The 18,469-nt window shown below is 46.5% G+C and overlaps 25 non-coding genes across 25 annotated transcripts; 9 read left to right on the top strand and 16 right to left on the bottom strand.

Annotated features, from left to right (window-relative positions):
- Positions 1-145: 145 nt before the first annotated feature.
- trnae-uuc (transfer RNA glutamic acid (anticodon UUC)) lies at positions 146-217 on the bottom strand. Its single transcript has one exon. It is a non-coding gene; the product is annotated as a tRNA-Glu (tRNA).
- A 1,224-nt stretch (positions 218-1,441) lies between these two features.
- trnar-acg (transfer RNA arginine (anticodon ACG)) lies at positions 1,442-1,514 on the bottom strand. Its single transcript has one exon. It is a non-coding gene; the product is annotated as a tRNA-Arg (tRNA).
- A 154-nt stretch (positions 1,515-1,668) lies between these two features.
- Positions 1,669-1,740, top strand: trnae-cuc (transfer RNA glutamic acid (anticodon CUC)). The gene has a single exon. It is a non-coding gene; the product is annotated as a tRNA-Glu (tRNA).
- A 396-nt stretch (positions 1,741-2,136) lies between these two features.
- Positions 2,137-2,208, bottom strand: trnae-uuc (transfer RNA glutamic acid (anticodon UUC)). The gene has a single exon. It is a non-coding gene; the product is annotated as a tRNA-Glu (tRNA).
- A 1,057-nt stretch (positions 2,209-3,265) lies between these two features.
- On the top strand, positions 3,266-3,337 carry trnae-cuc (transfer RNA glutamic acid (anticodon CUC)). The gene has a single exon. It is a non-coding gene; the product is annotated as a tRNA-Glu (tRNA).
- Positions 3,338-3,733: 396 nt separating this feature from the next.
- On the bottom strand, positions 3,734-3,805 carry trnae-uuc (transfer RNA glutamic acid (anticodon UUC)). The gene has a single exon. It is a non-coding gene; the product is annotated as a tRNA-Glu (tRNA).
- Positions 3,806-5,029: 1,224 nt separating this feature from the next.
- On the bottom strand, positions 5,030-5,102 carry trnar-acg (transfer RNA arginine (anticodon ACG)). The gene has a single exon. It is a non-coding gene; the product is annotated as a tRNA-Arg (tRNA).
- A 170-nt stretch (positions 5,103-5,272) lies between these two features.
- On the top strand, positions 5,273-5,344 carry trnae-cuc (transfer RNA glutamic acid (anticodon CUC)). Its single transcript has one exon. It is a non-coding gene; the product is annotated as a tRNA-Glu (tRNA).
- A 396-nt stretch (positions 5,345-5,740) lies between these two features.
- Positions 5,741-5,812, bottom strand: trnae-uuc (transfer RNA glutamic acid (anticodon UUC)). Its single transcript has one exon. It is a non-coding gene; the product is annotated as a tRNA-Glu (tRNA).
- A 1,871-nt stretch (positions 5,813-7,683) lies between these two features.
- Positions 7,684-7,754, top strand: trnae-cuc (transfer RNA glutamic acid (anticodon CUC)). Its single transcript has one exon. It is a non-coding gene; the product is annotated as a tRNA-Glu (tRNA).
- A 317-nt stretch (positions 7,755-8,071) lies between these two features.
- trnae-uuc (transfer RNA glutamic acid (anticodon UUC)) lies at positions 8,072-8,143 on the bottom strand. The gene has a single exon. It is a non-coding gene; the product is annotated as a tRNA-Glu (tRNA).
- A 1,224-nt stretch (positions 8,144-9,367) lies between these two features.
- Positions 9,368-9,440, bottom strand: trnar-acg (transfer RNA arginine (anticodon ACG)). Its single transcript has one exon. It is a non-coding gene; the product is annotated as a tRNA-Arg (tRNA).
- A 154-nt stretch (positions 9,441-9,594) lies between these two features.
- Positions 9,595-9,666, top strand: trnae-cuc (transfer RNA glutamic acid (anticodon CUC)). Its single transcript has one exon. It is a non-coding gene; the product is annotated as a tRNA-Glu (tRNA).
- A 317-nt stretch (positions 9,667-9,983) lies between these two features.
- Positions 9,984-10,055, bottom strand: trnae-uuc (transfer RNA glutamic acid (anticodon UUC)). Its single transcript has one exon. It is a non-coding gene; the product is annotated as a tRNA-Glu (tRNA).
- Positions 10,056-11,279: 1,224 nt separating this feature from the next.
- On the bottom strand, positions 11,280-11,352 carry trnar-acg (transfer RNA arginine (anticodon ACG)). Its single transcript has one exon. It is a non-coding gene; the product is annotated as a tRNA-Arg (tRNA).
- Positions 11,353-11,554: 202 nt separating this feature from the next.
- trnae-cuc (transfer RNA glutamic acid (anticodon CUC)) lies at positions 11,555-11,626 on the top strand. Its single transcript has one exon. It is a non-coding gene; the product is annotated as a tRNA-Glu (tRNA).
- Positions 11,627-13,229: 1,603 nt separating this feature from the next.
- On the bottom strand, positions 13,230-13,302 carry trnag-acc (transfer RNA glycine (anticodon ACC)). Its single transcript has one exon. It is a non-coding gene; the product is annotated as a tRNA-Gly (tRNA).
- A 178-nt stretch (positions 13,303-13,480) lies between these two features.
- Positions 13,481-13,552, top strand: trnae-cuc (transfer RNA glutamic acid (anticodon CUC)). The gene has a single exon. It is a non-coding gene; the product is annotated as a tRNA-Glu (tRNA).
- A 317-nt stretch (positions 13,553-13,869) lies between these two features.
- trnae-uuc (transfer RNA glutamic acid (anticodon UUC)) lies at positions 13,870-13,941 on the bottom strand. Its single transcript has one exon. It is a non-coding gene; the product is annotated as a tRNA-Glu (tRNA).
- Positions 13,942-15,166: 1,225 nt separating this feature from the next.
- On the bottom strand, positions 15,167-15,239 carry trnar-acg (transfer RNA arginine (anticodon ACG)). Its single transcript has one exon. It is a non-coding gene; the product is annotated as a tRNA-Arg (tRNA).
- Positions 15,240-15,409: 170 nt separating this feature from the next.
- trnae-cuc (transfer RNA glutamic acid (anticodon CUC)) lies at positions 15,410-15,481 on the top strand. Its single transcript has one exon. It is a non-coding gene; the product is annotated as a tRNA-Glu (tRNA).
- Positions 15,482-15,798: 317 nt separating this feature from the next.
- Positions 15,799-15,870, bottom strand: trnae-uuc (transfer RNA glutamic acid (anticodon UUC)). Its single transcript has one exon. It is a non-coding gene; the product is annotated as a tRNA-Glu (tRNA).
- Positions 15,871-17,095: 1,225 nt separating this feature from the next.
- Positions 17,096-17,168, bottom strand: trnar-acg (transfer RNA arginine (anticodon ACG)). Its single transcript has one exon. It is a non-coding gene; the product is annotated as a tRNA-Arg (tRNA).
- Positions 17,169-17,338: 170 nt separating this feature from the next.
- Positions 17,339-17,410, top strand: trnae-cuc (transfer RNA glutamic acid (anticodon CUC)). Its single transcript has one exon. It is a non-coding gene; the product is annotated as a tRNA-Glu (tRNA).
- A 396-nt stretch (positions 17,411-17,806) lies between these two features.
- trnae-uuc (transfer RNA glutamic acid (anticodon UUC)) lies at positions 17,807-17,878 on the bottom strand. The gene has a single exon. It is a non-coding gene; the product is annotated as a tRNA-Glu (tRNA).
- Positions 17,879-18,469: the final 591 nt, after the last annotated feature.

Genomic DNA, 18,469 nt, shown 5'->3' with positions numbered 1-18,469 from the left:
AAAAGTCACTTCTGGTGCAGGAAGATTTGCTGGATCAGAACCTCGACATATCAGGGTTCTGTAGCTTTACTGCTGGCCAAAAAGTCACTTCTGGTGCAGGAAGATTTGCTGGATTTTTGAGGAGGGAAGCAAAAAGGAGCATGCATTCCCATACCGGGAGTTGAACCCGGGCCGCCTGGGTGAAAACCAGGAATCCTAACCGCTAGACCATATGGGATTTGGACACTTTAAACTGGCCATGGGCTTCTGGCGCACTTTCCATACATGTGGTCAGCGTGGGCGCAGGACCTTGTAGTGGCCTGTTGCTTTAGTTCTGTGACTGTAACAATGTGATAATAATTTGGCAAAACAAGAATTATGCAAAAGGACGGTTTTCTGAATTATATAGTGTTGTATGCATTCAGGGAATCTGTTTTTTCACTCAACCCGGGGGTTCAGTGTATTTGGGCAGATTCCTGTGATTGCAGAATTGATTCCTCAAACTGGTAATTAAGCTCTTGTCCAAGTGAAAATACTCGTGTCATCCATTTGAAAACACACACGGCAACCTTTATCTAGAGGAAAAACTGGAGTCAACCCCTGGCTGCGTACGAGAAAACCAGGAATCCTAACTGCTAGACCATATGGGAACTGGCCAGCTTTAACTGGCCACAAGCTTGTGGACCACTTTCCATAAATGTGGCCAGTGTGGGCGCAGGGTTTTGTAGTGGCCTGTTGCTTTTGGTGTGTGACTGTAACAATGTGATAATAATTTGGCAATACAAGAATCATCCGAAGGGACGGTTTACTGAAATATATAGTGTTGCATGCATTCAAGGGACATGTTTGTTGACTCACACATGGTTCAGTTTTTTGGCCAGAATCCTGTGATTGCTGAATTTATACCTCGAACTGGTAATTAAGGTCTTGTCCAGGTGAAAATACTTGTGTCATGCATCTGAAAACACACATGGCAACCGTTATCTAGAGGAAAAACTGCCTATCGTCGGTCTGTCAAGGTACAAAACTGACATGTTGTGAGGTTAATAATGAAAGTGAGACCAATTTTTAATCCGCAAAATTGCTGATTATTCGCTCGTTCAGTTTAATGCAGATTACAAATTATTCTCAATGTCCAGGTGGCAATTAGTGATAAGGCTTCAAAATGGCAAGCCTGTGACATCAAAACCACATGGCATTGCACCCTTCAAAGTAGTAAAGCGGTTACAGAGTAGCGTTGAAATTGTTCTTTCTAGAATCAACTGGCCCACCAGCCTGCATTTTGTGAGACGAGTGGCAATACCAAAGCATGTCCGTGTCTCCCCTAGACATCGGAATGGGTGTGCAGAATGTGCCTTTTTTTGGAAAAAATAGAAGAATGCCTAGAGAGTTGCCTTTTCTTTTGGACTTTGGAGAAAAAAAACACAACAACAAAATAAGCCGGAGAAAAACAAGCACAGAGCGAGCCAGCCAGGAGTCGAACCTAGAATCTTCTGATCCGTAGTCAGACGCGTTATCCATTGCGCCACTGGCCCACCAATAGTAAAGACCCCCGATTGTTACAGACTTGTTGGTTTTCGATGTGACGGTGGCAAGCATTGATGTCTGCTCATTCTCACCTTGTTATCAGGAGAACAGACTACCAGCCCTCCAGCCCACCAGCCCACGAGCCCTCCAGCCCACCATCCCTCCCTGGTGGTCTAGTGGTTAGGATTCGGCGCTCTCACCGCCGCGGCCCGGGTTCGATTCCCGGTCAGGGAAAGCTCTTTTGCCTTCCAATTGTGGACTGCGAATTCAAGCTCTGCTGACAGCTGTGAGAAAGCCAGCTCCAAGCCAAAACATTGGTGGGAACATGAAAAAAACACCTCCTTCGAGCCGGAGTTGAACCAGCGACCTAAGGATGGCCAACAATCCAACCTACAGTCCTCCGCTCTACCAGCTGAGCTATCGAAGGGGCTAAGGGCTAGTCAGAACCTCGACATATCAGGGTTCTGTAGCTCTACTGCTGGCCAAAAAGTCACTTCTGGTGCAGGAAGATTTGCTGGATCAGAACCTCGACATATCAGGGTTCTGTAGCTTTACTGCTGGCCAAAAAGTCACTTCTGGTGCAGGAAGATTTGCTGGATTTTTGAGGAGGGAAGCAAAAAGGAGCATGCATTCCCATACCGGGAGTTGAACCCGGGCCGCCTGGGTGAAAACCAGGAATCCTAACCGCTAGACCATATGGGATTTGGACACTTTAAACTGGCCATGGGCTTCTGGCGCACTTTCCATACATGTGGTCAGCGTGGGCGCAGGACCTTGTAGTGGCCTGTTGCTTTAGTTCTGTGACTGTAACAATGTGATAATAATTTGGCAAAACAAGAATTATGCAAAAGGACGGTTTTCTGAATTATATAGTGTTGTATGCATTCAGGGAATCTGTTTTTTCACTCAACCCGGGGGTTCAGTTTTTTGGCCAGAATCCTGTGATTGCTGAATTTATACCTCGAACTGGTAATTAAGGTCTTGTCCGGGTGAAAATACTTGTGTCATGCATCTGAAAACACACATGGCAACCGTTATCTAGAGGAAAAACTGCCTATCGTCGGTCTGTCAAGGTACAAAACTGACATGTTGTGAGGTTAATAATGAAAGTGAGACCAATTTTTAATCCGCAAAATTGCTGATTATTCGCTCGTTCAGTTTAATGCAGATTACAAATTACTCTCAATGTCCAGGTGGCAATTAGTGATAAGGCTTCAAAATGGCAAGCCTGTGACATCAAAACCACATGGCATTGCACCCTTCAAAGTAGTAAAGCGGTTACAGAGTAGCGATGAAATTGTTCATTCTAGAATCAACTGGCCCACCAGCCTGCATTTTGTGAGACGAATGGCAATACCAAAGCATGTCCGCGTCTCCCCTAGACATCGGAATGGGTGTGCAGAATGTGCCTTTTTTTGGAAAAAATAGAAGAATGCCTAGAGAGTTGCCTTTTCTTTTGGACTTTGGAGAAAAAAAACACAACAACAAAATAAGCCGGAGAAAAACAAGCACAGAGCGAGCCAGCCAGGAGTCGAACCTAGAATCTTCTGATCCGTAGTCAGACGCGTTATCCATTGCGCAACTGGCCCACCAAAAGTAAAGACCCCCGATTGTTACAGACTTGTTGGTTTTCGATGTGACGGTGGCAAGCATTGATGTCTGCTCATTCTCACCTTGTTATCAGGAGAACAGACTACCAGCCCTCCAGCCCTCCAGCCCACCAGCCCAGCAGCCCACGAGCCCTCCAGCCCACCATCCCTCCCTGGTGGTCTAGTGGTTAGGATTCGGCGCTCTCACCGCCGCGGCCCGGGTTCGATTCCCGGTCAGGGAAAGCTCTTTTGCCTTCCAATTGTGGACTGCGAATTCAAGCTCTGCTGACAGCTGTGAGAAAGCCAGCTCCAAGCCAAAACATTGGTGGGAACATGAAAAAAACACCTCCTTCGAGCCGGAGTTGAACCAGCGACCTAAGGATGGCCAACAATCCAACCTACAGTCCTCCGCTCTACCAGCTGAGCTATCGAAGGGGCTAAGGGCTAGTCAGAACCTCGACATATCAGGGTTCTGTAGCTCTACTGCTGGCCAAAAAGTCACTTCTGGTGCAGGAAGATTTGCTGGATCAGAACCTCGACATATCAGGGTTCTGTAGCTTTACTGCTGGCCAAAAAGTCACTTCTGGTGAAGGAAGATTTGCTGGATTTTTGAGGAGGGAAGCAAAAAGGAGCATGCATTCCCATACCGGGAGTTGAACCCGGGCCGCCTGGGTGAAAACCAGGAATCCTAACCGCTAGACCATATGGGATTTGGACACTTTAAACTGGCCATGGGCTTCTGGCGCACTTTCCATACATGTGGTCAGCGTGGGCGCAGGACCTTGTAGTGGCCTGTTGCTTTAGTTCTGTGACTGTAACAATGTGATAATAATTTGGCAAAACAAGAATTATGCAAAAGGACGGTTTTCTGAATTATATAGTGTTGTATGCATTCAGGGAATCTGTTTTTTCACTCAACCCGGGGGTTCAGTGTATTTGGGCAGATTCCTGTGATTGCAGAATTGATTCCTCAAACTGGTAATTAAGCTCTTGTCCAAGTGAAAATACTCGTGTCATCCATTTGAAAACACACACGGCAACCTTTATCTAGAGGAAAAACTGGAGTCAACCCCTGGCTGCGTACGAGAAAACCAGGAATCCTAACTGCTAGACCATATGGGAACTGGCCAGCTTTAACTGGCCACAAGCTTGTGGGCCACTTTCCATAAATGTGGCCAGTGTGGGCGCAGGGTTTTGTAGTGGCCTGTTGCTTTTGGTGTGTGACTGTAACAATGTGATAATAATTTGGCAATACAAGAATCATCCGAAGGGACGGTTTACTGAAATATATAGTGTTGCATGCATTCAAGGGACATGTTTGTTGACTCACACATGGTTCAGTTTTTTGGCCAGAATCCTGTGATTGCTGAATTTATACCTCGAACTGGTAATTAAGGTCTTGTCCAGGTGAAAATACTTGTGTCATGCATCTGAAAACACACATGGCAACCGTTATCTAGAGGAAAAACTGCCTATCGTCGGTCTGTCAAGGTACAAAACTGACATGTTGTGAGGTTAATAATGAAAGTGAGACCAATTTTTAATCCGCAAAATTGCTGATTATTCGCTCGTTCAGTTTAATGCAGATTACAAATTATTCTCAATGTCCAGGTGGCAATTAGTGATAAGGCTTCAAAATGGCAAGCCTGTGACATCCAAACCACATGGCATTGCACCCTTCAAAGTAGTAAAGCGGTTACAGAGTAGCGTTGAAATTGTTCTTTCTAGAATCAACTGGCCCACCAGCCTGCATTTTGTGAGACGAGTGGCAATACCAAAGCATGTCCGTGTCTCCCCTAGACATCGGAATGGGTGTGCAGAATGTGCCTTTTTTTGGAAAAAATAGAAGAATGCCTAGAGAGTTGCCTTTTCTTTTGGACTTTGGAGAAAAAAAACACAACAACAAAATAAGCCGGAGAAAAACAAGCACAGAGCGAGCCAGCCAGGAGTCGAACCTAGAATCTTCTGATCCGTAGTCAGACGCGTTATCCATTGCGCCACTGGCCCACCAATAGTAAAGACCCCCGATTGTTACAGACTTGTTGGTTTTCGATGTGACGGTGGCAAGCATTGATGTCTGCTCATTCTCACCTTGTTATCAGGAGAACAGACTACCAGCCCTCCAGCCCACCAGCCCACCAGCCCAGCAGCCCACGAGCCCTCCAGCCCACCATCCCTCCCTGGTGGTCTAGTGGTTAGGATTCGGCGCTCTCACCGCCGCGGCCCGGGTTCGATTCCCGGTCAGGGAAAGCTCTTTTGCCTTCCAATTGTGGACTGCGAATTCAAGCTCTGCTGACAGCTGTGAGAAAGCCAGCTCCAAGCCAAAACATTGGTGGGAACATGAAAAAAACACCTCCTTCGAGCCGGAGTTGAACCAGCGACCTAAGGATGGCCAACAATCCAACCTACAGTCCCCCGCTCTACCAGCTGAGCTATCGAAGGGGCTAAGGGCTAGTCAGAACCTCGACATATCAGGGTTCTGTAGCTCTACTGCTGGCCAAAAAGTCACTTCTGGTGCAGGAAGATTTGCTGGATCAGAACCTCGACATATCAGGGTTCTGTAGCTTTACTGCTGGCCAAAAAGTCACTTCTGGTGCAGGAAGATTTGCTGGATTTTTGAGGAGGGAAGCAAAAAGGAGCATGCATTCCCATACCGGGAGTTGAACCCGGGCCGCCTGGGTGAAAACCAGGAATCCTAACCGCTAGACCATATGGGATTTGGACACTTTAAACTGGCCATGGGCTTCTGGCGCACTTTCCATACATGTGGTCAGCGTGGGCGCAGGACCTTGTAGTGGCCTGTTGCTTTAGTTCTGTGACTGTAACAATGTGATAATAATTTGGCAAAACAAGAATTATGCAAAAGGACGGTTTTCTGAATTATATAGTGTTGTATGCATTCAGGGAATCTGTTTTTTCACTCAACCCGGGGGTTCAGTGTATTTGGGCAGATTCCTGTGATTGCAGAATTGATTCCTCAAACTGGTAATTAAGCTCTTGTCCAAGTGAAAATACTCGTGTCATCCATTTGAAAACACACACGGCAACCTTTATCTAGAGGAAAAACTGGAGTCAACCCCTGGCTGCGTACGAGAAAACCAGGAATCCTAACTGCTAGACCATATGGGAACTGGCCAGCTTTAACTGGCCACAAGCTTGTGGGCCACTTTCCATAAATGTGGCCAGTGTGGGCGCAGGGTTTTGTAGTGGCCTGTTGCTTTTGGTGTGTGACTGTAACAATGTGATAATAATTTGGCAATACAAGAATCATCCGAAGGGACGGTTTACTGAAATATATAGTGTTGTATGCATTCAGGGAATCTGTTTTTTCACTCAACCCGGGGGTTCAGTGTATTTGGGCAGATTCCTGTGATTGCAGAATTGATTCCTCAAACTGGTAATTAAGCTCTTGTCCAAGTGAAAATACTCGTGTCATCCATTTGAAAACACACACGGCAACCTTTATCTAGAGGAAAAACTGGAGTCAACCCCTGGCTGCGTACGAGAAAACCAGGAATCCTAACTGCTAGACCATATGGGAACTGGCCAGCTTTAACTGGCCACAAGCTTGTGGGCCACTTTCCATAAATGTGGCCAGTGTGGGCGCAGGGTTTTGTAGTGGCCTGTTGCTTTTGGTGTGTGACTGTAACAATGTGATAATAATTTGGCAATACAAGAATCATCCGAAGGGACGGTTTACTGAAATATATAGTGTTGCATGCATTCAAGGGACATGTTTGTTGACTCACACATGGTTCAGTTTTTTGGCCAGAATCCTGTGATTGCTGAATTTATACCTCGAACTGGTAATTAAGGTCTTGTCCAGGTGAAAATACTTGTGTCATGCATCTGAAAACACACATGGCAACCGTTATCTAGAGGAAAAACTGCCTATCGTCGGTCTGTCAAGGTACAAAACTGACATGTTGTGAGGTTAATAATGAAAGTGAGACCAATTTTTAATCCGCAAAATTGCTGATTATTCGCTCGTTCAGTTTAATGCAGATTACAAATTATTCTCAATGTCCAGGTGGCAATTAGTGATAAGGCTTCAAAATGGCAAGCCTGTGACATCAAAACCACATGGCATTGCACCCTTCAAAGTAGTAAAGCGGTTACAGAGTAGCGTTGAAATTGTTCTTTCTAGAATCAACTGGCCCACCAGCCTGCATTTTGTGAGACGAGTGGCAATACCAAAGCATGTCCGTGTCTCCCCTAGACATCGGAATGGGTGTGCAGAATGTGCCTTTTTTTGGAAAAAATAGAAGAATGCCTAGAGAGTTGCCTTTTCTTTTGGACTTTGGAGAAAAAAAACACAACAACAAAATAAGCCGGAGAAAAACAAGCACAGAGCGAGCCAGCCAGGAGTAGAACCTAGAATCTTCTGATCCGTAGTCAGACGCGTTATCCATTGCGCCACTGGCCCACCAATAGTAAAGACCCCCGATTTTTACAGACTTGTTGGTTTTCGATGTGACGGTGGCAAGCATTGATGTCTGCTCATTCTCACCTTGTTATCAGGAGAACAGACTACCAGCCCTCCAGCCCACCAGCCCTCCAGCCCTCCAGCCCTCCAGCCCACCATCCCTCCCTGGTGGTCTAGTGGTAGGATTCGGCGCTCTCACCGCCGCGGCCCGGGTTCGATTCCCGGTCAGGGAAAGCTCTTTTGCCTTCCAATTGTGGACTGCGAATTCAAGCTCTGCTGACAGCTGTGAGAAAGCCAGCTCCAAGCCAAAACATTGGTGGGAACATGAAAAAAACACCTCCTTCGAGCCGGAGTTGAACCAGCGACCTAAGGATGGCCAACACTCCAACCTACAGTCCTCCGCTCTACCAGCTGAGCTATCGAAGGGGCTAAGGGCTAGTCAGAACCTCGACATATCAGGGTTCTGTAGCTCTACTGCTGGCCAAAAAGTCACTTCTGGTGCAGGAAGATTTGCTGGATTTTTGAGGAGGGAAGCAAAAAGGAGCATGTATTCCCATACCGGGAGTTGAACCCGGGCCGCCTGGGTGAAAACCAGGAATCCTAACCGCTAGACCATATGGGATTTGGACACTTTAAACTGGCCATGGGCTTCTGGCGCACTTTCCATACATGTGGTCAGCGTGGGCGCAGGACCTTGTAGTGGCCTGTTGCTTTACTTCTGTGACTGTAACAATGTGATAATAATTTGGCAAAACAAGAATTATGCAAAAGGACGGTTTTCTGAATTATATAGTGTTGTATGCATTCAGGGAATCTGTTTTTTCACTCAACCCGGGGGTTCAGTGTATTTGGGCAGATTCCTGTGATTGCAGAATTGATTCCTCAAACTGGTAATTAAGCTCTTGTCCAAGTGAAAATACTCGTGTCATCCATTTGAAAACACACACGGCAACCTTTATCTAGAGGAAAAACTGGAGTCAACCCCTGGCTGCGTACGAGAAAACCAGGAATCCTAACTGCTAGACCATATGGGAACTGGCCAGCTTTAACTGGCCACAAGCTTGTGGGCCACTTTCCATAAATGTGGCCAGTGTGGGCGCAGGGTTTTGTAGTGGCCTGTTGCTTTTGGTGTGTGACTGTAACAATGTGATAATAATTTGGCAATACAAGAATCATCCGAAGGGACGGTTTACTGAAATATATAGTGTTGCATGCATTCAAGGGACATGTTTGTTGACTCACACATGGTTCAGTTTTTTGGCCAGAATCCTGTGATTGCTGAATTTATACCTCGAACTGGTAATTAAGGTCTTGTCCAGGTGAAAATACTTGTGTCATGCATCTGAAAACACACATGGCAACCGTTATCTAGAGGAAAAACTGCCTATCGTCGGTCTGTCAAGGTACAAAACTGACATGTTGTGAGGTTAATAATGAAAGTGAGACCAATTTTTAATCCGCAAAATTGCTGATTATTCGCTCGTTCAGTTTAATGCAGATTACAAATTATTCTCAATGTCCAGGTGGCAATTAGTGATAAGGCTTCAAAATGGCAAGCCTGTGACATCAAAACCACATGGCATTGCACCCTTCAGAGTAGTAAAGCGGTTACAGAGTAGCGTTGAAATTGTTCTTTCTAGAATCAACTGGCCCACCAGCCTGCATTTTGTGAGACGAGTGGCAATACCAAAGCATGTCCGTGTCTCCCCTAGACATCGGAATGGGTGTGCAGAATGTGCCTTTTTTTGGAAAAAATAGAAGAATGCCTAGAGAGTTGCCTTTTCTTTTGGACTTTGGAGAAAAAAAACACAACAACAAAATAAGCCGGAGAAAAACAAGCACAGAGCGAGCCAGCCAGGAGTCGAACCTAGAATCTTCTGATCCGTAGTCAGACGCGTTATCCATTGCGCCACTGGCCCACCAATAGTAAAGACCCCCGATTGTTACAGACTTGTTGGTTTTCGAAGTGACGGTGGCAAGCATTGATGTCTGCTCATTCTCACCTTGTTATCAGGAGAACAGACTACCAGCCCTCCAGCCCACCAGCCCACCAGCCCTCCAGCCCACCATCCCTCCCTGGTGGTCTAGTGGTTAGGATTCGGCGCTCTCACCGCCGCGGCCCGGGTTCGATTCCCGGTCAGGGAAAGCTCTTTTGCCTTCCAATTGTGGACTGCGAATTCAAGCTCTGCTGACAGCTGTGAGAAAGCCAGCTCCAAGCCAAAACATTGGTGGGAACATGAAAAAAACACCTCCTTCGAGCCGGAGTTGAACCAGCGACCTAAGGATGGCCAACACTCCAACCTACAGTCCTCCGCTCTACCAGCTGAGCTATCGAAGGGGCTAAGGGCTAGTCAGAACCTCGACATATCAGGGTTCTGTAGCTTTACTGCTGGCCAAAAAGTCACTTCTGGTGCAGGAAGATTTGCTGGATTTTTGAGGAGGGAAGCAAAAAGGAGCATGCATTCCCATACCGGGAGTTGAACCCGGGCCGCCTGGGTGAAAACCAGGAATCCTAACCGCTAGACCATATGGGATTTGGACACTTTAAACTGGCCATGGGCTTCTGGCGCACTTTCCATACATGTGGTCAGCGTGGGCGCAGGACCTTGTAGTGGCCTGTTGCTTTAGTTCTGTGACTGTAACAATGTGATAATAATTTGGCAAAACAAGAATTATGCAAAAGGACGGTTTTCTGAATTATATAGTGTTGTATGCATTCAGGGAATCTGTTTTTTCACTCAACCCGGGGGTTCAGTGTATTTGGGCAGATTCCTGTGATTGCAGAATTGATTCCTCAAACTGGTAATTAAGCTCTTGTCCAAGTGAAAATACTCGTGTCATCCATTTGAAAACACACACGGCAACCTTTATCTAGAGGAAAAACTGGAGTCAACCCCTGGCTGCGTACGAGAAAACCAGGAATCCTAACTGCTAGACCATATGGGAACTGGCCAGCTTTAACTGGCCACAAGCTTGTGGGCCACTTTCCATAAATGTGGCCAGTGTGGGCGCAGGGTTTTGTAGTGGCCTGTTGCTTTTGGTGTGTGACTGTAACAATGTGATAATAATTTGGCAATACAAGAATCATCCGAAGGGACGGTTTACTGAAATATATAGTGTTGCATGCATTCAAGGGACATGTTTGTTGACTCGCACATGGTTCAGTTTTTTGGCCAGAATCCTGTGATTGCTGAATTTATACCTCGAACTGGTAATTAAGGTCTTGTCCAGGTGAAAATACTTGTGTCATGCATCTGAAAACACACATGGCAACCGTTATCTAGAGGAAAAACTGCCTATCGTCGGTCTGTCAAGGTACAAAACTGACATGTTGTGAGGTTAATAATGAAAGTGAGACCAATTTTTAATCCGCAAAATTGCTGATTATTCGCTCGTTCAGTTTAATGCAGATTACAAATTATTCTCAATGTCCAGGTGGCAATTAGTGATAAGGCTTCAAAATGGCAAGCCTGTGACATCAAAACCACATGGCATTGCACCCTTCAAAGTAGTAAAGCGGTTACAGAGTAGCGATGAAATTGTTCATTCTAGAATCAACTGGCCCACCAGCCTGCATTTTGTGAGACGAATGGCAATACCAAAGCATGTCCGTGTCTCCCCTAGACATCGGAATGGGTGTGCAGAATGTGCCTTTTTTTGGAAAAAATAGAAGAATGCCTAGAGAGTTGCCTTTTCTTTTGGACTTTGGAGAAAAAAAACACAACAACAAAATAAGCCGGAGAAAAACAAGCACAGAGCGAGCCAGCCAGGAGTCGAACCTAGAATCTTCTGATCCGTAGTCAGACGCGTTATCCATTGCGCCACTGGCCCACCAAAAGTAAAGACCCCCGATTGTTACAGACTTGTTGGTTTTCGATGTGACGGTGGCAAGCATTGATGTCTGCTCATTCTCACCTTGTTATCAGGAGAACAGACTACCAGCCCTCCAGCCCTCCAGCCCACCAGCCCACCAGCCCACGAGCCCTCCAGCCCACCAGCCCACCAGCCCACGAGCCCTCCAGCCCACCATCCCTCCCTGATGGTCTAGTGGTTAGGATTCGGCGCTCTCACCGCCGCGGCCCGGGTTCGATTCCCGGTCAGGGAAAGCTCTTTTGCCTTCCAATTGTGGACTGCGAATTCAAGCTCTGCTGACAGCTGTGAGAAAGCCAGCTCCAAGCCAAAACATTGGTGGGAACATGAAAAAAACACCTCCTTCGAGCCGGAGTTGAACCAGCGACCTAAGGATGGCCAACACTCCAACCTACAGTCCTCCGCTCTACCAGCTGAGCTATCGAAGGGGCTAAGGGCTAGTCAGAACCTCGACATATCAGGGTTCTGTAGCTCTACTGCTGGCCAAAAAGTCACTTCTGGTGCAGGAAGATTTGCTGGATTTTTGAGGAGGGAAGCAAAAAGGAGCATGCATTCCCATACCGGGAGTTGAACCCGGGCCGCCTGGGTGAAAACCAGGAATCCTAACAGCTAGACCATATGGGATTTGGACACTTTAAACTGGCCATGGGCTTCTGGCGCACTTTCCATACATGTGGTCAGCGTGGGCGCAGGACCTTGTAGTGGCCTGTTGCTTTAGTTCTGTGACTGTAACAATGTGATAATAATTTGGCAAAACAAGAATTATCCAAAAGGACGGTTTTCTGAATTATAGTGTTGTATGCATTCAGGGAATCTGTTTTTTCACTCAACCCGGGGGTTCAGTGTATTTGGGCAGATTCCTGTGATTGCAGAATTGATTCCTCAAACTGGTAATTAAGCTCTTGTCCAAGTGAAAATACTCGTGTCATCCATTTGAAAACACACACGGCAACCTTTATCTAGAGGAAAAACTGGAGTCAACCCCTGGCTGCGTACGAGAAAACCAGGAATCCTAACTGCTAGACCATATGGGAACTGGCCAGCTTTAACTGGCCACAAGCTTGTGGGCCACTTTCCATACATGTGGCCAGTGTGGGCGCAGGGTTTTGTAGTGGCCTGTTGCTTTTGGTGTGTGACTGTAACAATGTGATAATAATTTGGCAATACAAGAATCATCCGAAGGGACGGTTTACTGAAATATATAGTGTTGCATGCATTCAAGGGACATGTTTGTTGACTCACACATGGTTCAGTTTTTTGGCCAGAATCCTGTGATTGCTGAATTTATACCTCGAACTGGTAATTAAGGTCTTGTCCAGTTGAAAATACTTGTGTCATGCATCTGAAAACACACATGGCAACCGTTATCTAGAGGAAAAACTGCCTATCGTCGGTCTGTCAAGGTACAAAACTGACATGTTGTGAGGTTAATAATGAAAGTGAGACCAATTTTTAATATGCTGATTATTCGCTCGTTCAGTTTAATGCAGATTACAAATTATTCTCAATGTCCAGGTGTCAATTAGTGATAAGGCTTCAAAATGGCAAGCCTGTGACATCAAAACCACATGGCATTGTACCCTTCAAAGTAGTAAAGCGGTTACAGAGTAGCGATGAAATTGTTCATTCTAGAATCAACTGGCCCACCAGCCTGCATTTTGTGAGACGAATGGCAATACCAAAGCATGTCCGCGTCTCCCCTAGACATCGGAATGGGTGTGCAGAATGTGCCTTTTTTTGGAAAAAATAGAAGAATGCCTAGAGAGTTGCCTTTTCTTTTGGACTTTGGAGAAAAAAAACACAACAACAAAATAAGCCGGAGAAAAACAAGCACAGAGCGAGCCAGCCAGGAGTCGAACCTAGAATCTTCTGATCGGTAGTCAGACGCGTTATCCATTGCGCAACTGGCCCACCAAAAGTAAAGACCCCCGATTGTTACAGACTTGTTGGTTTTCGATGTGACGGTGGCAAGCATTGATGTCTGCTCATTCTCACCTTGTTATCAGGAGAACAGACTACCAGCCCTCCAGCCCTCCAGCCCTCCAGCCCACCAGCCCAGCAGCCCACGAGCCCTCCAGCCCACCATCCCTCCCTGGTGGTCTAGTGGTTAGGATTCGGCGCTCTCACCGCCGCGGCCCGGGTTCGATTCCCGGTCAGGGAAAGCTCTTTTGCCTTCCAATTGTGGACTGCGAATTCAAGCTCTGCTGACAGCTGTGAGAAAGCCAGCTCCAAGCCAAAACATTGGTGGGAACATGAAAAAAACACCTCCTTCGAGCCGGAGTTGAACCAGCGACCTAAGGATGGCCAACACTCCAACCTACAGTCCTCCGCTCTACCAGCTGAGCTATCGAAGGGGCTAAGGGCTAGTCAGAACCTCGACATATCAGGGTTCTGTAGCTCTACTGCTGGCCAAAAAGTCACTTCTGGTGCAGAAAGATTTGCTGGATTTTTGAGGAGGGAAGCAAAAAGGAGCATGCATTCCCATACCGGGAGTTGAACCCGGGCCGCCTGGGTGAAAACCAGGAATCCTAACCGCTAGACCATATGGGATCTGGACACTTTAAACTGGCCATGGGCTTCTGGCGCACTTTCCATACATGTGGTCAGCGTGGGCGCAGGACCTTGTAGTGGCCTGTTGCTTTAGTTCTGTGACTGTAACAATGTGATAATAATTTGGCAAAACAAGAATTATCCAGATGGACGGTTTTCTGAATTATATAGTGTTGTATGCATTCAGGGAATCTGTTTTTTCACTCAACCCGGGGGTTCAGTGTATTTGGGCAGATTCCTGTGATTGCAGAATTGATTCCTCAAACTGGTAATTAAGCTCTTGTCCAAGTGAAAATACTCGTGTCATCCATTTGAAAACACACACGGCAACCTTTATCTAGAGGAAAAACTGGAGTCAACCCCTGGCTGCGTACGAGAAAACCAGGAATCCTAACTGCTAGACCATATGGGAACTGGCCAGCTTTAACTGGCCACAAGCTTGTGGGCCACTTTCCATAAATGTGGCCAGTGTGGGCGCAGGGTTTTGTAGTGGCCTGTTGCTTTTGGTGTGTGACTGTAACAATGTGATAATAATTTGGCAATACAAGAATCATCCGAAGGGACGGTTTACTGAAATATATAGTGTTGCATGCATTCAAGGGACATGTTTGTTGACTCACACATGGTTCAGTTTTTTGGCCAGAATCCTGTGATTGCTGAATTTATACCTCGAACTGGTAATTAAGGTCTTGTCCGGGTGAAAATACTTGTGTCATGCATCTGAAAACACACATGGCAACCGTTATCTAGAGGAAAAACTGCCTATCGTCGGTCTGTCAAGGTACAAAACTGACATGTTGTGAGGTTAATAATGAAAGTGAGACCAATTTTTAATCCGCAAAATTGCTGATTATTCGCTCGTTCAGTTTAATGCAGATTACAAATTACTCTCAATGTCCAGGTGGCAATTAGTGATAAGGCTTCAAAATGGCAAGCCTGTGACATCAAAACCACATGGCATTGCACCCTTCAAAGTAGTAAAGCGGTTACAGAGTAGCGATGAAATTGTTCTTTCTAGAATCAACTGGCCCACCAGCCTGCATTTTGTGAGACGAATGGCAATACCAAAGCATGTCCGTGTCTCCCCTAGACATCGGAATGGGTGTGCAGAATGTGCCTTTTTTTGGAAATAATAGAAGAATGCCTAGAGAGTTGCCTTTTCTTTTGGACTTTGGAGAAAAAAAAACACAACAACAAAATAAGCCGGAGAAAAACAAGCACAGAGCGAGCCAGCCAGGAGTCGAACCTAGAATCTTCTGATCCGTAGTCAGACGCGTTATCCATTGCGCCACTGGCCCAACAAAAGTAAAGACCCCCGATTGTTACAGACTTGTTGGTTTTCGATGTGACGGTGGCAAGCATTGATGTCTGCTCATTCTCACCTTGTTATCAGGAGAACAGACTACCAGCCCTCCAGCCCACCAGCCCACCAGCCCAGCAGCCCACGAGCCCTCCAGCCCACCATCCCTCCCTGGTGGTCTAGTGGTTAGGATTCGGCGCTCTCACCGCCGCGGCCCGGGTTCGATTCCCGGTCAGGGAAAGCTCTTTTGCCTTCCAATTGTGGACTGCGAATTCAAGCTCTGCTGACAGCTGTGAGAAAGCCAGCTCCAAGCCAAAACATTGGTGGGAACATGAAAAAAACACCTCCTTCGAGCCGGAGTTGAACCAGCGACCTAAGGATGGCCAACACTCCAACCTACAGTCCTCCGCTCTACCAGCTGAGCTATCGAAGGGGCTAAGGGCTAGTCAGAACCTCGACATATCAGGGTTCTGTAGCTCTACTGCTGGCCAAAAAGTCACTTCTGGTGCAGAAAGATTTGCTGGATTTTTGAGGAGGGAAGCAAAAAGGAGCATGCATTCCCATACCGGGAGTTGAACCCGGGCCGCCTGGGTGAAAACCAGGAATCCTAACCGCTAGACCATATGGGATCTGGACACTTTAAACTGGCCATGGGCTTCTGGCGCACTTTCCATACATGTGGTCAGCGTGGGCGCAGGACCTTGTAGTGGCCTGTTGCTTTAGTTCTGTGACTGTAACAATGTGATAATAATTTGGCAAAACAAGAATTATCCAGATGGACGGTTTTCTGAATTATATAGTGTTGTATGCATTCAGGGAATCTGTTTTTTCACTCAACCCGGGGGTTCAGTGTATTTGGGCAGATTCCTGTGATTGCAGAATTGATTCCTCAAACTGGTAATTAAGCTCTTGTCCAAGTGAAAATACTCGTGTCATCCATTTGAAAACACACACGGCAACCTTTATCTAGAGGAAAAACTGGAGTCAACCCCTGGCTGCGTACGAGAAAACCAGGAATCCTAACTGCTAGACCATATGGGAACTGGCCAGCTTTAACTGGCCACAAGCTTGTGGGCCACTTTCCATAAATGTGGCCAGTGTGGGCGCAGGGTTTTGTAGTGGCCTGTTGCTTTTGGTGTGTGACTGTAACAATGTGATAATAATTTGGCAATACAAGAATCATCCGAAGGGACGGTTTACTGAAATATATAGTGTTGCATGCATTCAAGGGACATGTTTGTTGACTCACACATGGTTCAGTTTTTTGGCCAGAATCCTGTGATTGCTGAATTTATACCTCGAACTGGTAATTAAGGTCTTGTCCGGGTGAAAATACTTGTGTCATGCATCTGAAAACACACATGGCAACCGTTATCTAGAGGAAAAACTGCCTATCGTCGGTCTGTCAAGGTACAAAACTGACATGTTGTGAGGTTAATAATGAAAGTGAGACCAATTTTTAATCCGCAAAATTGCTGATTATTCGCTCGTTCAGTTTAATGCAGATTACAAATTACTCTCAATGTCCAGGTGGCAATTAGTGATAAGGCTTCAAAATGGCAAGCCTGTGACATCAAAACCACATGGCATTGCACCCTTCAAAGTAGTAAAGCGGTTACAGAGTAGCGATGAAATTGTTCTTTCTAGAATCAACTGGCCCACCAGCCTGCATTTTGTGAGACGAATGGCAATACCAAAGCATGTCCGTGTCTCCCCTAGACATCGGAATGGGTGTGCAGAATGTGCCTTTTTTTGGAAATAATAGAAGAATGCCTAGAGAGTTGCCTTTTCTTTTGGACTTTGGAGAAAAAAAAACACAACAACAAAATAAGCCGGAGAAAAACAAGCACAGAGCGAGCCAGCCAGGAGTCGAACCTAGAATCTTCTGATCCGTAGTCAGACGCGTTATCCATTGCGCCACTGGCCCAACAAAAGTAAAGACCCCCGATTGTTACAGACTTGTTGGTTTTCGATGTGACGGTGGCAAGCATTGATGTCTGCTCATTCTCACCTTGTTATCAGGAGAACAGACTACCAGCCCTCCAGCCCACCAGCCCACCAGCCCAGCAGCCCACGAGCCCTCCAGCCCACCATCCCTCCCTGGTGGTCTAGTGGTTAGGATTCGGCGCTCTCACCGCCGCGGCCCGGGTTCGATTCCCGGTCAGGGAAAGCTCTTTTGCCTTCCAATTGTGGACTGCGAATTCAAGCTCTGCTGACAGCTGTGAGAAAGCCAGCTCCAAGCCAAAACATTGGTGGGAACATGAAAAAAACACCTCCTTCGAGCCGGAGTTGAACCAGCGACCTAAGGATGGCCAACAATCCAACCTACAGTCCTCCGCTCTACCAGCTGAGCTATCGAAGGGGCTAAGGGCTAGTCAGAACCTCGACATATCAGGGTTCTGTAGCTCTACTGCTGGCCAAAAAGTCACTTCTGGTGCAGGAAGATTTGCTGGATCAGAACCTCGACATATCAGGGTTCTGTAGCTTTACTGCTGGCCAAAAAGTCACTTCTGGTGCAGGAAGATTTGCTGGATTTTTGAGGAGGGAAGCAAAAAGGAGCATGCATTCCCATACCGGGAGTTGAACCCGGGCCGCCTGGGTGAAAACCAGGAATCCTAACCGCTAGACCATATGGGATTTGGACACTTTAAACTGGCCATGGGCTTCTGGCGCACTTTCCATACATGTGGTCAGCGTGGGCGCAGGACCTTGTAGTGGCCTGTTGCTTTAGTTCTGTGACTGTAACAATGTGATAATAATTTGGCAAAACAAGAATTATGCAAAAGGACGGTTTTCTGAATTATATAGTGTTGTATGCATTCAGGGAATCTGTTTTTTCACTCAACCCGGGGGTTCAGTGTATTTGGGCAGATTCCTGTGATTGCAGAATTGATTCCTCAAACTGGTAATTAAGCTCTTGTCCAAGTGAAAATACTCGTGTCATCCATTTGAAAACACACACGGCAACCTTTATCTAGAGGAAAAACTGGAGTCAACCCCTGGCTGCGTACAAGAAAACCAGGAATCCTAACTGCTAGACCATATGGGAACTGGCCAGCTTTAACTGGCCACAAGCTTGTGGGCCACTTTCCATAAATGTGGCCAGTGTGGGCGCAGGGTTTTGTAGTGGCCTGTTGCTTTTGGTGTGTGACTGTAACAATGTGATAATAATTTGGCAATACAAGAATCATCCGAAGGGACGGTTTACTGAAATATATAGTGTTGCAT

Source organism: Carassius gibelio, chromosome A11 (assembly GCF_023724105.1).
Source record: "Carassius gibelio isolate Cgi1373 ecotype wild population from Czech Republic chromosome A11, carGib1.2-hapl.c, whole genome shotgun sequence".
NCBI classification, from domain to species: Eukaryota; Metazoa; Chordata; class Actinopteri; order Cypriniformes; family Cyprinidae; genus Carassius; species Carassius gibelio.
Note: the sequence above shows the minus strand (reverse complement) of the source record. Positions and strands in the feature narration are given on the sequence as shown.